General features: G+C 42.3%; 1 long non-coding RNA gene across 5 annotated transcripts; it reads left to right on the top strand.

Annotated features, from left to right (window-relative positions):
- The first annotated feature begins 4,292 nt into the window (after window positions 1-4,292).
- Window positions 4,293-18,115, top strand: LOC109736912 (uncharacterized). Of its 5 annotated transcripts, none has more exons than XR_012187994.1 (6): window positions 4,293-4,363; window positions 14,707-14,891; window positions 14,986-16,104; window positions 16,651-16,931; window positions 17,056-17,115; window positions 17,839-18,115. It is a non-coding gene; the product is annotated as an uncharacterized lncRNA (long non-coding RNA). The 5 variants fall into 5 exon arrangements; XR_012187995.1 differs by having other exon boundaries at window positions 16,825-16,931; window positions 17,839-18,113; XR_012187993.1 differs by lacking the exon at window positions 17,839-18,115 and having other exon boundaries at window positions 16,651-16,736; window positions 16,825-16,931; window positions 17,056-17,818.
- Window positions 18,116-18,238: the final 123 nt, after the last annotated feature.

Here is an 18,238-nt window from a genome sequence, read left to right as displayed (position 1 = left end):
CTTTGCGAATTTTGATTTTTTAACGAAAAAGAAACTAAAGCGGGCCGGCCCAACGGGGAGCAGGTGTGTGCCCTTTGCAAAATGCCACTAATCCCGGCCATCCTTCGCAACATGGACAATCCTTGTTTAGGAAATGATTCGAAGGTTTGATTTGAACCGGGATTGCATAGTTTAGGGTGCGATCGACCGGGATTTCGACTTGAGGGTTCATTTCGCCGAACCTCTACGAGTTCAAGGTTTAAAATAGACTTTTTCCCAGCAGCAAGTGCCCAGCGCCCACCACGCCATAGGATCAGCATAACATGCAGGAGGCAACAACACAGCTGGCTTCTACTGGGCTGGCTGCCCTCCCGTGTCCCTGGTGTGTTGACGGCGTCTCAGCGGTGCAAGATCTCGAGGGCCTCGGCGAGCAGCGCAGCCACAACGGTGGCATCTGGCTCCGGGAAGGGAGAACCGTGGCAGAGGCAGACCCGGTCGACAGGTCCGGCCCGGTGCAGAGGTCCATCAGACCATCATCATGTGCATTCATGCCTCGTCCTCCGGTGCAGCAGCCGATGACGTTGAAGCGGCCACGACCAATATCCTCGCTGATCTCGCGGGCGGATTGGTAGCTCCAGCCTTCCTGCGTCCGTGGAGTCTCCGAGCGAGGATAAGGCTAGTCATAGTGGGAGTAACTTAGGTAGCAAGCGCATTTCAAGAAAATTTTGCTTATGTGGCATGTAGTTAATAAGGAGGGAGGTGTTTAGAGTAATATAATATGTTACTGTAACATAGCGCTTCCCGAGAAAGGATGAGTCTACAAGCTAATAAATGAAGCCATATATGACACTACTACTATGTTAGTTTGCACTATGAAAGTAGTAACTTAGACTAGTGCCATATGCATGACACTAGTATAAGTTACTCCCCACTATGACCAGCCTAAGGGGCAGGGTGCGGCGCGATTTTTCGTGGCGATGATTGGGCCGGTTGTGGCGGCTGGAGGTTGGATGCGGGGAGATGTTTGTTTCATATCTGTGCTGCTTGTGCAGGCGTGTGATCCGTATTGCGAGACGTGGGAATGGCAGAGTTTTCGTCTACCCGGGAACTTTGCGAATGCTAAACGCAGATTTGGATGTGGGTTAGTGTAACCACAACGGTTAGATCAAGCTTAGTGATCTGATCGCAAGGCTGTAATTCCTCCGTGTTGTTATGTACAGCCTAGGCTGGGTGCACTTAATGATGAACATGTTTGTTTAATAGTAATAGATAATAGATAGAGAAATATTTCTAGCTTTACATCAAACTGAACTTCGACATCAGCTAACTACCCGATCATTTGGCCTATTTCCCCAATCAAACTTGACAGCATCTAAATGAACTTTGACAGCAGCTTAAACTACACTTTGACAGCTAAATGAAGCTTTGGCTTATTTCCCCGATCAAACTCAAGTTTAACTGACGAATTGGAGTCAGGTCACGACTGTTGGTCAATGTCACCGTCATCGTCGCGCCTAACTTCCGTCGTGGTAAACGTCTTTGGCGCCTGACCACGTCGCCTTCGCGAACGCCGTTGCTTTGCCCCCTCACCGACACCGGCGCCGGCGCCTCCCGGCGGCCCAACCCTCGATCTAGGTCTCGAGCGAGACGAGAGGTGGGGAAAAACGAGGGGTGTGCGTCCGATCGTGGGAGTCCTGACGGTTGCCGATTGGAGTCCGTATCTACAAGGAGGATCACACGTTTTTTCTTTTATTGAGGGGTAGGAGGATTATACGTATATACTGTACTGTATTTCCCAATTGGAGTCCGCGTCCACCTCCACCTCCCGTCGGCCCTTCGATCCTTTATAAGCCGAGGCAGCAGGGACGAACGAACCAAGCAGCAGATTGATCGGTTTATCGCTCTTATATTTGGTTACGGAGGGAGTATATATCCGTCATGGACCGACTGCTACCCGATGGCGTGCTCGCGGACATCCTCCGCCGTCTCCAGCCGCGCAGCCTCGCCCTTTCACGCTGTGTCTGCAAGTGTCTCCGCGACATCGTCGACGACCACCGCCTGCTTCATGCGGACCTCCTCCCGCTGTCGCTGGGCAAGATCGTCGCCAACTTCGAGGGTATGGACATCTCAGAATTCTTCTATCCCGTCAAGGGTCCGGCGGCCATCTCACACAGGCACAGCACCCTCTCCGGCATAATTGTCGACCACTGCAATGGCCTTCTCTTGCTTAAATACGTTGACGTCTATGTGGTTAATCCTGTCATGCTTCAATGGACACTTTTGCCCCCACCCCCACCCCCGTTGGCGGAGATGAAGGCCTTCTACCTAATGAAAGGCGTCATGTATCTTGTGTTTGATCCTACGGTCGCGCCGCACTATGAGGTCTTCTTGATTCCCCATGTTCCAAGGAGAGATGACCTGGGCCTTTTGTCACAGGAATTAGAATGGCCACCATCGCCATTTATCTTGTTGGTTTATTCTTCAAGAACAAAGCATTGGGAGGAGAGGCCCTTTGTTCGCAAAGGGGATGCAATGGGGTCTATTGCCGATGTGCTGCAAGCCGGAAAGAGAGAGAAGCACTATGGTGTCTACATGCACGGAGCACTTTATGTGCATTGCCAAAATCATCACTTTTACAAAATATCACTATCGGATGGTCAATACCAAGTAATTAAACCTCCGCCGGGTATCGGGACAAGCGATCGCTGTCAAGTTTATTTGGGGAAATCACGGGACGAGGTGCGTTGTGCAATTGTAGACTGTCCGTATCAACTTCGGGTTTGGATGATGGATGAATCTTATGGACAATATGAGTGGGTGTTGAAGCATCATATTGACCTTATGCACGTGATGCAAAGACAAGACAATCAACATGTCGACCGCCCATCTTCTTTACAAGAAGAGAGAGAATGTTATTATGACGATGATGTTGGCACTGACACCGTGAAAGGTCCAGAAGAGTCTGATTATGATTTCTTTATGAGAGCACACCTTAAGTTAGGACCTGCGGCGAAGAAAACTCGACGTGAATATTGTCACATTGCTTTTCTTGGATTCCATCCTTTCGACAAAGATGTCGTCTTCTTGACCAGATCACAACAAGGATTTGCCTATCATCTGGAGAACTCTAGAGTTGAGCACCTAGAAAAGATAACACGATGGGCCGAACCTGTTTTTCACAACCCACAAGCATTTGTAAAGAAGTCTTTTCCTTTCACGCCTTGTTTGACCGGCGAATTGTCTGGACAGATATGTAATTCGGTCTAATCTGCTCTGTCGGCGTTCGGCAATGCATGTAACTAGAGTAGCAAGTATATATGTCATTGGACATGACATTTGGTTCACTGTAAGTTTCAATATGTCAACTTTGCTATATACATTTTCTTTTTCCGTGCGAATTAGCATTGCTATTCATGCATGCTCGTGTAAGAAGGAAAAGAAAAAGATGGAACATGCTGATCCGTCCGTCTAGTGTAGTTGCTAGTGGGGCCAATGTGTGTGTGGCAGCGGCATCTTCCCTTGGATGTTTGGGGTTACCGACTGCTGCTAGTTTCTGAATTTCAACACCAAATATAGACTTCTGTACCGCCGGAAGCCCCGTCAAACACAATAAGGGTCGCGTAAATGGCGATCCCTGGCGATGTGCACCTGTCTTTTACTGTGTCGAGAAAATAAAATAGTACAGAGAGAAACGGATGCCCAGGCCCAGCCCCCGCTCCCCAACCTTATATCCCCGATTCCTCTCCCTTGTCCGTCGCCGCCGCCGCCAGTCAACGGCTGCCTCCCCCACAGCCGCCGCCACCTCCTCTTCTCTCCTCTCCTCACCTTCTCCCCACCACCGTCGACCTCGTCCCCTCTCACCCGCCGTGAGCTCTCGTCCCGAGCAAGCCGCGAGCTCTCATCGCGAGCAAGCCGCATGAGGACGAGCACAACTCGGACGAGGTTGCCGTGGGAGGCCATGGGTGAGAGGAAGGAGCCGTTGTCAGTTCCGCATCCTCGCCCGCGACACCAAGTCCCGTTGCGCCTCCAGTCCTAGCACATGGTCGTGCTAATCCCGCCCCACGATGTCCTCGATCTGAAGCTCGCGTAGGATGGGGACAAGCTGGGGATGGAGAGAAACGGACGAGGAGGTCGAGCAGTCTGTGGTGTCGCCGCAGTCGTCCTCATCCCTCGTGCGTGCTGCCGGGGAGACATCCGCGGGAAGCTCGACTATATGTGCCCGCATCTCTTTCCTTCCTTTCTTCCCCATGTCACTTTTTGCGTCATTCTCCTCCCTTTTTTTTTCAGAAAATGCTCTTGGAGTTGCAGCCCTTCTCTTCAAGAGGTGATCTATTTTATGAAAAGCTTTCCATGAACCAATTCATCTTTCTTGAGTGTTCAATAGGTATGGCTTCATTGCCCTGTCGGTGCTATTTTTGTTTGATTTGTCATGAATGATTTTTTTTGCAGAAACACTTCCAATCTATTCATCTTCAATCATGGCAGTACAACGAACACCAGAAATAAAAATTACATCCAGATCCGTAGACCACCTAGCGACGACTACAAGCACTGAAGCGAGCCGAAGGCGCGCGGCCGTCGTCACCCCTCCATCGCCGGAGTCGGGCACAACTTGTTGTAGTAGACAGTCGGGAAGTCGTCGTGCTAAGGCCCCATAGGACCAACGCACCAGAATAGTAACCGCCGCCGATGAAGAATAACGTAGGTTGGAAGGATTCAACCCGAAGACACACCAACATAGACGAACAATGACGAGATCCGAGCAAATCCACCAAAGATAGATCCGCCAGAGACACACCTCCACACGCCCACCAACGATGCTAGATGCACCGCCGGAACGGGGGTTAGGCGGGGAGACCTTTATTCCATCTTCAGGGAGCCGCCACCGTCTCGCCTTCCTGAGCAGGACACAAACCCTAACAAGACAGGAAAAAAAGACTGAAAACGGAGCCCTCCCGCCGGCCCTTGGGAGGATCCACCGCGCCTCATGGCCCTAGGGCCACCGGAGACGAGGCGGACATGCGGCGGCGCCGGCGAGAGGCAGAAACCCTAGCTTTCTTTCTTGAAGGAGGAGGAGCGACTTGGCGGCTGTCTTGGTGTTTCATGAATGATTTGAGATTGATGTGATGCTATGCAAGTCTGGAGTGTTAGACCGAGTCACATATATATAGTTTCTGGTGCTAATTTCTTGCACAATTGCATTGCTCTGTAGATTCTCTCTTGGCATTTGATACAACCATCACCACGAATTATTTGTTTGTCATGAGCTTCGACATAATTAATTAATTTTACAACTTATACATTTGTACTGTACATCCTACACTAGTAGAAAACAGGGCTTAGGTCACAGGGCAGTTTTCACATTAGCCCCGGTTCAGTCACGAATCGGGACTAATGTGAGTATTGGTCCCGGTTCGTGAGCCCAGGGGGCCGGCCGGGGCCTCGTGGGCATTGGTCCCGGTTCGTATGGACCCTTTGGTCCCGGTTGGTGGTACAAACCGGGACCAATGGGCCACGCTCCTGGCCCACTACCCTTTAGTCCTGGTTCATACCACAAACCGGGACTAAAGGGCTGGTCCTAGTTGCGGCCAGTGTTTAGTCCCACCTCGCCAACCGAAGGGCGCTCACACCAGTTTATAAGCCCGTCCCTCTATGCCTTGTTGAGCTTCTCTTAAAGTGAAAATAGATGCCCTTATACAGGAAATTTGACCTAAATTCATAGTAAATTTCATAGAAATTTATTATGAATTTAGGTTGAATTTTCTCTAGAAGTGCATCTATGTTAATTTTTTTATATTTATAAATAAATAAACCTTAATAAAATAAATAAAACTAAATAAACTTAATAAAATAAAATAAAATAAACTATAGTAACTACAATAAATAAACCTTAATAAATTAAGTAAAAATAGCAGCAGTAAAATAAATTTTGAACACACAAAAAGTCAGGAGTTCAAATAAGTTTTAAAAAATGAAATCCCTTTGTAACAGACGAGTTTCCGGATGAAATCCTGATACTTTGAAAGAGATTGTCCGTTTTGTACACGAAGTGCATCCAGTTTTTGCCGTAACCCTCTCAACTTTCTTGCACATGCTATGTGGATGAAATGATGATATCATGCCAACTTTCAACCTTTTCAGAGTTCATTTGAAATGCTTTTCAATTTTAGGGTCTTATAGCTCAAAATAATTAGTAAATGCATGAAAAATAACAAATGAAGTCAGAAAGGATTGAAAAATGATGATGTGGCTTCGAATGGTGCATTTTGAACACACAAAAAGTCAGGAGTTCAAATAAGTTTTAAAAAATGAAATCCCTTTGTAATAGACGAGTTTCCGGATGAAATCCTGATACTTTGAAAGAGATTGTCTGTTTTGTACACGAAGTGCATCCAGTTTTTGCCGTAACCCTCTCAACTTTCTTGCACATGCTATGTGGATGAAATGATGATATCATGCCAACTTTCAACCTTTTCAGAGTTCATTTGAAATGCTTTTCAATTTTAGGGTCTTATAGCTCAAAATAATTAGTAAATGCATGAAAAATAACAAATGAAGTCAGAAAGGATTGAAAAATGATGATGTGGCTTTGAATGGTGCATTTTGAACACACAAAAAGTCAGGAGTTCAAATAAGTTTAAAAAAATGAAATCCCTATGTAACAGACGAGTTTCCGGATGAAATCCTGATACTTTGAAAGAGATTGTCCGTTTTGTACACGAAGTGCATCCAGTTTTTGCCGTAACCCTCTCAACTTTCTTGCACATGCTATGTGGATGAAATGATGATATCATGCCAACTTTCAACCTTTTCAGAGTTCATTTGAAATGCTTTTCAATTTTAGGGTCTTATAGCTCAAAATAATTAGTAAATGCATGAAAAATAACAAATGAAGTCAGAAAGGATTGAAAAATGATGATGTGGCTTCGAATGGTGCATTTTGAACACACAAAAAGTCAGGAGTTCAAATAAGTTTTAAAAAATGAAATCCCTTTGTAATAGACGAGTTTCCGGATGAAATCCTGATACTTTGAAAGAGATTGTCTGTTTTGTACACGAAGTGCATCCAGTTTTTGCCGTAACCCTCTCAACTTTCTTGCACATGCTATGTGGATGAAATGATGATATCATGCCAACTTTCAACCTTTTCAGAGTTCATTTGAAATGCTTTTCAATTTTAGGGTCTTATAGCTCAAAATAATTAGTAAATGCATGAAAAATAACAAATGAAGTCAGAAAGGATTGAAAAATGATGATGTGGCTTTGAATGGTGCATTTTGAACACACAAAAAGTCAGGAGTTCAAATAAGTTTAAAAAAATGAAATCCCTATGTAACAGACGAGTTTCCGGATGAAATCCTGATACTTTGAAAGAGATTGTCCGTTTTGTACACGAAGTGCATCCAGTTTTTGCCGTAACCCTCTCAACTTTCTTGCACATGCTATGTGGATGAAATGATGATATCATGCCAACTTTCAACCTTTTCAGAGTTCATTTGAAATGCTTTTCAATTTTAGGGTCTTATAGCTCAAAATAATTAGTAAATGCATGAAAAATAACAAATGAAGTCAGAAAGGATTGAAAAATGATGATGTGGCTTCGAATGGTGCATTTTGAACACACAAAAAGTCAGGAGTTCAAATAAGTTTTAAAAAATGAAATCCCTTTGTAATAGACGAGTTTCCGGATGAAATCCTGATACTTTGAAAGAGATTGTCTGTTTTGTACACGAAGTGCATCCAGTTTTTGCCGTAACCCTCTCAACTTTCTTGCACATGCTATGTGGATGAAATGATGATATCATGCCAACTTTCAACCTTTTCAGAGTTCATTTGAAATGCTTTTCAATTTTAGGGTCTTATAGCTCAAAATAATTAGTAAATGCATGAAAAATAACAAATGAAGTCAGAAAGGATTGAAAAATGATGATGTGGCTTTGAATGGTGCATTTTGAACACACAAAAAGTCAGGAGTTCAAATAAGTTTTAAAAAATGAAATCCCTTTGTAACAGACGAGTTTCCGGATGAAATCCTGATACTTTGAAAGAGATTGTCTGTTTTGTACACGAAGTGCATCCAGTTTTTGCCGTAACCCTCTCAACTTTCTTGCACATGCTATGTGGATGAAATGATGATATCATGCCAACTTTCAACCTTTTCGGAGTTCATTTGAAATGCTTTTCAATTTTAGGGTCTTATAGCTCAAAATAATTAGTAAATGCATGAAAAATAACAAATGAAGTCAGAAAGGATTGAAAAATGATGATGTGGCTTTGAATGGTGCATTTTGAACACACAAAAAGTCAGGAGTTCAAATAAGTTTTAAAAAATGAAATCCCTTTGTAACAGACGAGTTTCCGGATGAAATCCTGATACTTTGAAAGAGATTGTCTGTTTTGTACACGAAGTGCATCCAGTTTTTGCCGTAACCCTCTCAACTTTCTTGCACATGCTATGTGGATGAAATGATGATATCATGCCAACTTTCAACCTTTTCGGAGTTCATTTGAAATGCTTTTCAATTTTAGGGTCTTATAGCTCAAAATAATTAGTAAATGCATGAAAAATAACAAATGAAGTCAGAAAGGATTGAAAAATGATGATGTGGCTTGGAATGGTGCATTTTGAACACACAAAAAGTCAGGAGTTCAAATAAGTTTTAAAAAATGAAATCCCTTTGTAACAGACGATGTTCCGGATGAAATCGTGATACTTTAAAAGAGATTGTCCGTTTTGTACACGAAGTGCATCCAGTTTTTGCCGTAACCCTCTCAACTTTCTTGCACATGCTATGTGGATGAAATGATGATATCATGCCAACTTTCAACCTTTTCAGAGTTCATTTGAAATGCTTTTCAATTTTAGGGTCTTATAGCTCAAAATAATTAGTAAATGCATGAAAAATAACAAATGAAGTCAGAAAGGATTGAAAAATGATGATGTGGCTTTGAATGGTGCATTTTGAACACACAAAAATTCAGGAGTTCAAATAAGTTTTAAAAAATGAAATCCCTTTGTAACAGACGAGTTTTCGGATGAAATCTTGATACTTTGAAAGAGATTGTCCGTTTTGTACACGAAGTGCATCCAGTTTTTGCCGTAACCCTCTCAACTTTCTTGCACATGCTATGTGGATGAAATGATGATATCATGCCAACTTTCAACCTTTTCAGAGTTCATTTGAAATGCTTTTCAATTTTAGGGTCTTATAGCTCAAAATAATTAGTAAATGCGTGAAAAATAACAAATGAAGTCAGAAAGGATTGAAAAATGATGATGTGGCTTTGAATGGTGCATTTTGAACACACAAAAAGTCAGGAGTTCAAATAAGTTTTAAAAAATGAAATCCCTTTGTAACAGACGAGTTTCCGGATGAAATTTAAACTATTCAAATTTGGAAACTAATGGAGTAATAGAAAGTTTATAATTATTCTGAGCTAAAAGCAAAAAGAATAAAAAAATAAAGCAAAAATCAAAAGAAAATAAATAATTCAAAAAACAAAAAAATACTGGAAAAAAATAAAAAAATGCCGCCTAATGGGCCACACGGCCTGCATACGACTAGAAACCCATCTGCACATGGGCCAGGATGCAGGCCCGCAGGCCCAATAGGCCCAACATGGCAGTGACAAAGGTAGGCATGTAATCCCTGCATATTAGAGAGGAGCTCAGCACCTGAGCTGCAACGCAGCTTATAAACATGTGCTGAGCTCTCTCAGCTTGCGAGGTGGGATTAAACTTCCCACCGCACCGCGCCAGCACATTAGTCCCGGTTGGTGGCTCCAACCAGAACCAATGCTCCCCTTTGGTCCCGGTTGGTGCCACCAACCGGGACCAAAGCCCTCTGCTTCCCGCCCTTTGCGCTGGTGAAAAGAGGCCTTTGGTCCCGGTTGGTGCCACCAATCGGGACTAAAGGGTGGGTATTGGTTCCGGTTTGTGCGTTGAACCGGGACCAAAGCCTTTGCTATATAAGCAGCACTTAGGAAATTTTCAGATTTCCATCGCCAGTTTCCCCCCGCCCGACGACGCCACGAGCTCGATCTACGCCGCCAGGCTGCCCCGCCGCCGTCGCCCGTGCCCCCGAGCCCACGCCATCGCCCGTCGCCGTCGTCCTCCGCCCCCCGCCGCCCTCGCCGTCGGCCTCCGCCGCGCGCCCCCGAGCCGTCGCCCGTACGTCATCGTCGCCCTCCGCCCCCGGCCCGCCGCGGTCGCCGTCGCCCTCTGCCACCCACGCCGTCGCCCTCCGCCGCCCACGCCGTCGCCCTCCGTCGCCCGATGTGAGCTGCCGCCACGCCACGGCTCTGTTTATTTTTTTCATATAATTTGTATTATTTTTTTGTTCGTTGCATTTTTTCATATATATAATGTATATATATATATGTATGTGGTAGCTATATGATGAATGGATGTGGCTATGTATGTATGAATATAATGTTCATACAATTTTATAGAACTATGTATGTATGAATATAATGTAGCTATATGATTTTAGGTTGTAAGTGCTTAGTAGTTGAACTAGCTAGTTGATTTAATAAAACTATTTTATTAAATTTTACTATATATAGAAGTAGTTTATTTTTAGTAAGAACCACTTTATTTTATATATTTATAGTAAGTGCTTAGTAGTTGAACTAGTTGATTAATTAATAGAACTATTTTATTAAATTTTACTATATATAGAAGTAGTTTATTTTTAGTAAGAACTACTTTATTTTATTTATTTATAGTAGGTGCTTAGTAGTCGAACTAGTTGATTAATTAATAGAACTATTTTATTAAATTTTACTATATATAGAAGTAGTTTATTTTTAGTAAGAACTACTTTATTTTATTTATTTATAGTAAGTGCTTAGTAGTTGAACTAGTTGATTAATTAATAAAACTACTTTATTTTATTTATAGTAAGTGCTTAATTAGTAGTTGAACTAGTTGATTTAACAAAACTAGTTTATTTTACTATAGAAGTAGTTTATTTTTAGCAAGGAAATTAATAGAACTAGTTTGTTTTTTTAGTTAAAGCAATTATTCCCGCATCTACGTCGACGATGCCTATCCCGCATCCTCGTCGTCGACTCGGCGGAGGAGGCCGGCTTGATTAGAGGGGCCATGTCCGGGACTGGGCTCCGCCGGGCTGGTTTTGGGAGGTGCTACCTTCCGGTGGGCGTAGGTTGGAGGAACCAGCCCGTCGTTGACCCGATCCTTATTTGGTGGCGCTCGCGTGGGCCAGTGACGGTGCCGAGGCTTCCGGACACCGCGGAGGTGGTACGTCACCGTGTCAGCGAGGAGGACCAGCACGTCCGTCGCTACATGGTTGCGTTAGAGGGCAGGTTCGACAATACCTGGCAGGTTCTTCAGGGATCTCACTGGAGCTATGATCCTGTGATGGTTCCGTCCCTTTGGGTGTCCACCGCCCGGGCCGATACCCGTCGGGCGCTACTGTTCTAGCTGTACTAGCGATGCTATATGTATGATAGTATTCGAGGTGTATTAGTGATAATATTCGATGATGTACGGACGCATGGAGATGATGTAGTTTTGCTTATAATTGAATGCATCCTAATTTGAATACTACTTTATTTTGTGATTTGATTTTGCTTATTGAATGCTCAAAGTGGAAAACTACTCCGATCCTACTTTGAATGCTAAAACTGGAGAGCACTATGATTAGTTGATAGCTTATAGGGTTTTTGTTTTCGCAGATATCTAGGAGCCCCCGGCCCCTCCATCATCCCCGCCGTCGTCCCCGTCACTGCCCCCTCCGACATCGAGGTGAGACCAGCCAAATCCTCTTTTAGAAAGATAATTAAACGATATTTCGGGTTGACTGTAAGTCTGTCGAGTCTCCACCATATATGAGAGGACGAAGAATCCCGACTGTTGTCGTGGGGGTAGCTTCTCCTTCGTTCCCGTGTGCTAGACAATTTGGTGTAATGCACTCGAGAACGAAAGGAGGAGCTACCATCACCGACGGTCGCAAATGTCAGAGAGGAATCAGTGAGGGAGAGTTCCACCATATATATATGAGAGGACGAAGAATCCCGACTGTTGTCGTGGGGGTCGCTTCTCCTTTGTTCCCGTGTGCTAGCTAGACATTTTGGTGTAATGCACACGGGGACAAAGGGAGGAGCGACCATCACCAACGGTCGAATGTATACACCACGTGAGCTGAGAGTTTTCAAGAAAAGACTCGACAAACCGATAGTCAACCCGTGATGAATAATAATGATCTAACTTAGGTTTTTTAGTACATATTTAATTGTAGATGTTTAATATTTGAATTATGAACATAGGAAATGTCGTACTCGGACGACGAAAGTCTCCCGGGGGAGTGCGACTGGTGCCACGACGACCGAGGTCAGTGCGACAGGCCTCACCTGGACGAAGATCGGCGCTTCAGTATTAAGCTGGAGGAGACGTTCGATGTTGAAACGGTACGCAACGACGACAAGTGTTATTTTTTCATAATTAAGCACGACTTCAACTATTTCAACGTGTACTTTTCATCTTTTACAATTCGGCTAGCTTATCCCATGCCATGCAAGACGCTACGTCTTGGAGAGGATAGGTTTTGAAGACCATGAAAGTATGGAAACAAAGAAAATTCACCTAAGGACCCATCATGATATAGATTTTGAAGTAAAGCTGTATAATTCTGAGAGCGTAACCCATTTTGGTTGCAAAAATTGGGAAGCATTTTGCAAGATGTATGGTTTTGATGAGGGTATGCTTGTCACCATGGATCTTGGTGATCCTGACATCGAGCAAGACAATATGGACATTTGGGTCCTTGTTGATACGCCTCCAATTCTACCGCTATGTGAGTTTCTCAAACATAGTTATTAGCTAATTTATATTGTTCATTTCAAAATAGTTGACAACTTATTTTCATTGACAGCTTATTTTGATTGTTCAAACAATGTGCGGAACATGGTAGACAGAACCTACTACACCGATGGCTCTGAGTTAACTTATAAGGAGAAAACTCATCTGGTCGGATTTTGTACTGATATTGAGAATTACAATATCTACAATCAAACTCCTCAACATTATGGTCAATACGTGCCACTAGTGCACGTGTTGAACTACAGTAACTACTATGGAGATACCCTGGTAAGATTTCTTACTATTACGGCATCCGTGCATATTTTGCATAGTTCTAAAACTAGTACATTATCATTGCTAACTATGAAGTTATTACTATGTTTTTCAACAGATAATCCCAGAGGATTGTGTGCCTCATTTGATGTATCAGAATGGTAGGCTTGATGTTTTGAATATACAACCAGGTCATCCTACGAATCTCAACTGTCCATACCGGATTTCTAAAAGAAGTGGAGACATGCAAATCAAAGAATGGAAAAAATGTATGGACAGTCGCAAGGAGGTTCTTGGAAGCAAAAGGAAGCGAGGCGCAAGAATTGGAGACAGGATGATCTCCATTCTCCATAATGGAGAGTCAGGGTCTATATTGTTTTATGCTATTTTACCTTAAAGAGGGTATTTCGGTCCTACCTAATACTGATGATCATGTGCTAAGAACAATTAAGTAGGGTTGGTTCGATGACTGTGAGGATGATGATCGTATGACTTGTTATTAATAACGAGTAGAAGTTGTATGATGATGATTAGTAGGACTTGTTATTATATATGATGATGCATGATGCGCGCATGAAGAGTTATTATATATCAGCGGGTGAAATGAACATGGATTGGATTGAAGTGAAGGCAACATGCATGTGTTGCGTGTCGAAAGTAGTACAATCCAAACTTGATCAAGTCCGGATTAGTATTACTTTCGACATGCACCACATGTTGCCTTCACTTCAATCTAAGCCATGTTTAGGCATAGCAGTACGTAGCATTGGTAAACCAAGCACGGAGATATAAGAGAGGACACTTCTCTCTAATAGCTACCTAATAACAACCTAAAGTAACCCCCCAAAACCCCCAAACCCCCCCTTTAAAAAAACAAAAACCTCAGCTCCTGCCAGGTGCTGACGCGTGGATGCCTATTGGTCCCGGTTGGTGGCACCAACCGGGACCAAAGGCCCTCCTGCCTGGGCTCCACGCACCGGCCACGTGGACGGCCTTTAGTCCCGGTTCGTGTATGAACCGGGACTAAAGGGCTAGGGCATTAGTAACGACCCTTTAGTCCCGGTTCCAGAACCGGGACTAAAGGCCCTTATGAACCGGGGTAAAAGCCCCTTTTCCTACTAGTGCTAATTGGTAATTACCCATGCATTTTGAGGTTATGAAAGTTGAACAATATCTCAATTTCTTAGCTGCATGAAATTTTAGGTTACATTTTTCAGATTTTTTACTAAAAAAATGATGAAATAAGATGAGAGATGTATTTAGATCTCAAGGAAAAATATTATAGATGTTGCGTGTATATCCAAATCACAAAAAAATTCTGATTCTATCGGATCTGATGTCTAAGTTGTTGAATTTTTATTTGATAGAGTACAGCAATAATGTAAGAAGGTTTATGCCCTGCACGGTGGACATAAAAAACCAATAGAATCACAACACTTTTATGTTTGAATTTGTTGGTACATGTAATCTAACTTACAGTTAAGGAGCTTGTGTGATGCAACCAAAAAAATCATGTAACCTCATCTTACATGGGAGCTATCTACTTGTGCAGATAATTAGATATTGTTCTTTTTATCACTATTATGGGTTTATGGTCAAATCACCTCTCTTTATTGTCTTGTCTTTTGTAGTGCTTTTGGTTAGAAGCTGCAAAATGGAAATGTGTTGGAGCTATTGATAATTTGACATCACTCAATATCTTTTCAGATATATATTTGCCTAGCCCAGGGATATTGAATGCAACATTTGGTTGAAGCTTTTGAAAGAATGGGCATACCAGTGATCCTTTTCTTGATTCTCTAAAGCATATTGTTTGGTGAGTAAAAAGTAAACATAGAAACTCCCATGTTTACTGTATTCACATTCAGTTATCCTTATTCAGAATGTCTGAATGTTATTTAATTTTGCAGATTGAGCTAAACTTGGAACGTGTCACCAAACCTGAGATCTAGAACATGTTGCTCCTAGCAGGGCCCAAATATAATCAAAATAAACATGTAGGTTTTTAGTGTTGCTGCTGTATTGTTCTGCTAGATGTTTGATGTGTGTTGCTGCGAGTTTGTGGATTGCGGGCTTCTTGGTGATGTGTGCCTGCTCGAGTGCATTGGTGGTCTGTGTGGTGGATGCAGCCATTGCTTCATGTTTGTTTTTGTATCATGATTTTCTCTTTTTGGGTATGGAAGGCTTAGGTGTTTTTAGGCTGTTGTTTCTTTGTTGGGGTAGATTTTTCAGAAATTGTTTGGTGGTGGTGGCCCTGTTGTATGTAGACCGACTATCGTGGCTTACTGGCTTGCGTTCCAGTTGCCACCGCTCAACAAGGAGAAGAAGGGTAGTCCACCACGTACACGTAAATGCCTCATGCGTAGCTCTTTCAATGCATTGCTGCTCTCATCGCATTTTATATCATTCTCTGTGCTCACAGTATGCAGGAGATTCTTCCTGTCATCACGGGGCTTGAGAGAGAGGAAGGGATACATGTCGGCCTCTATGCGCATTGCGCACGAGGGTTGCTGGTCAGAATTAGTGTTTATGGGAGTCCATTCATCTGATTTTCAACAAAAATAATTATGAGATACTCTGAGTAATGAGGCTTAAATTCAATCTTTGATTTCCCTATTTCAACTGTAAAATGTTTATATTAGATATTAGAAGTGGGTGCTGTTTATTTCATGCCTTATTTACCGTGTTCTGTCCAGCTCTTTTTTTGAGTTGGAGAAGTGAAAGGAACTAAAGAAGAAAATGGTAATTCTTGGGTCGATCTGCTATGCTTTTGTATTTGAGAGCGGCTGATAGAATCTTAGGTAGGATATAGCTACTGATTGGATGCATAAGAAAACTGTCATACTCGGTACTACATACTTTCTCCAGTTTGAACAAGTTATCTGAACAATACAATAGCTGAATGATTTGCTTGTATGTTTCTCTTCAAGTTAGAGAGGAAGATTTTGATGTGAATTTCTGGATAAAATCCCTGATTTCTCTTACTTGGATTCAGATCACCATATGCTGAATCGGATTTCTTTAACAAGGTACTTAATGGGATACCTCGTTATTTTAGATCCTTTAACACTTGTATGTGGGTGTGCATACTTTTCAGGTTACAACTACCAGTATTTGTTTATTTCTCTGACTTAATTTGTTTGTGTCATTAGAGAGTGAAATATTCTTTACTTCCCATTGTTATGTTGTGTTTTATTCTCCTAACTGATATACCATGTCTGGCTATGTACTAAGAGGTAGAACAATTTTATCTAGAGGAGTTGTGCATTCACAAGTTCTATTTTTCTTTACTCATGTCCCTGGATTTATATGTCAGTATGTAACAAAATATGTAAATGAGTGGCGAAGCCATAATATTTTGGGGTTGACGAAGCACTTTTAAATTGCTTCCCCACAAACGGATCGAAGGTCCAAAGCCACAGGTCCTTCCCTTTGTGAATTTGTTATGCTTTTGGGTGTAGCCATACTATTTCGGGTGCGGGCATGTAACAAATTCAGTAAGATTGATTTATGTGTCCATAGGTTCTGCTATAGTTCTGTAAGATCAATATATTTTCTCACAAAGAAAATTCCAGGTTTGAAAAAAGGCAAGTGGAAAATTGTCACCACTTCAGCAACTGCAGCGTATGTTTTCTCAGAAAGAAACTTTAAGGAGGAGGATGTAGGAACTATTTGAACCTGCTTGTACGATAATGGTTTTTCTTGCCATTTTGATCCTGCTACCTGAACTGTATGTCACTGCTTGCCAGATTGATCATTGCGGATGAGATGGACTACTTAATAACACGAGACCGGGCTGTGCTACATGACGTTTTCATGCTTACCAACCACCAGTTCTCAAGATGCATACTAATAGGTTCGTTTTCTGCGATACTCACACCTACAATGTACACTTTTAACTCTCTGGAAAAGAAAAGGAAAACAACCTTACTCGGCATTTTGTACTGTTTTACTAATTGATAGCCCATTATGTTTTTCAGGAATTGCAAATGCCATAGACCCAACAGATCGCTTTCTACCAAAGCTTCAATCATTAAATTGTAAGCATTCTTGCTATATTTGCTGTAGTGAAAATTGAAGGCGTCTCTAGAACAGGAAAATGAGTCTGCCTTTTGTTCCCGACACTCCTTCATATCTTGTGTTCTGCATTCTTGTGTCTCACTATGGGAGCAATATTTAGTCAATCCAGCAATTAGTGAACATAGCATTGCGTGCATTTTTAAGTAAACCCAATTTCACAAAGATTTTCTTCTGTTCCATTGTTAGCGCTACCCATGTTACAGAGATGATCGGAAAGTTAGCTATCATGGTAGTATCTGTGCTCTTTTGTTCTCTTTTTCTTTGGTCAGAGGTGATTTGGTGCGCCTCATGATCTCTTTGTTCTGCCCAAAAAGCAGTATTTCTGATGGCTTGGACACTTTCTGTCAATAATTTTGTGCATCTATGGTTGCAGGAGGATGAATTTTATGTTCCCATGAAATTAACCTTTTCCTTCTTTGTTAGTTATCATCTTCCATGAATATATGTTCCATCTATATGTTCTGCTAGCTGAAATTGATCATGTCGGAAAACTGCCTTTACTGCATCACAAGTTCTATCATTCTGATAGATTGTTAAAATATTTCATCGGCTTGCTTCAAATCCTATTGATCCACCCTGAAACGCATGCCCTAAAGCTACTCTCTCGGAACCATTTTTATCATAATCTACAGCTATCATGCTCAAATTAACTACGTTTATCATAATTTGTTCATGCCTGACAGGTTTTCTTTCTTCGCAGCTGGTCTGATAAGTGAAACTACAACAGTACTTTATTATTTACAGGTAACTGATAATATGTACATTCTAATTTTCTTCTATACTCTAGTGCCCCTTACACTTTCTCTTCCGTCATTCCAGAATATCATATAAACTATTTTCGTGTGACTGTTATGTGCTAGGGTGAGTCCAATTATCCTTAATCAGGCAGTACTTCTTGTGAGAAAGTATACATTTTGTTTCGGACAACACCAGGCTATGGCTTAGAGTATCTACATCACTAGATGCTAACCAAACACTGCAGGTAGGCGAAATTACCTAGCACCAATGCTAGGTGATGTGTGGGTAGGTGCTAAGAAAAAAAACCTTGCCACCCAATCGTAAGCTTAATACATTACTTGTGGT

This window comes from Aegilops tauschii, chromosome 1, assembly GCF_002575655.3.
Source record: "Aegilops tauschii subsp. strangulata cultivar AL8/78 chromosome 1, Aet v6.0, whole genome shotgun sequence".
Lineage (NCBI taxonomy): Eukaryota > Viridiplantae > Streptophyta > Magnoliopsida > Poales > Poaceae > Aegilops > Aegilops tauschii.
Note: the sequence above shows the minus strand (reverse complement) of the source record. Positions and strands in the feature narration are given on the sequence as shown.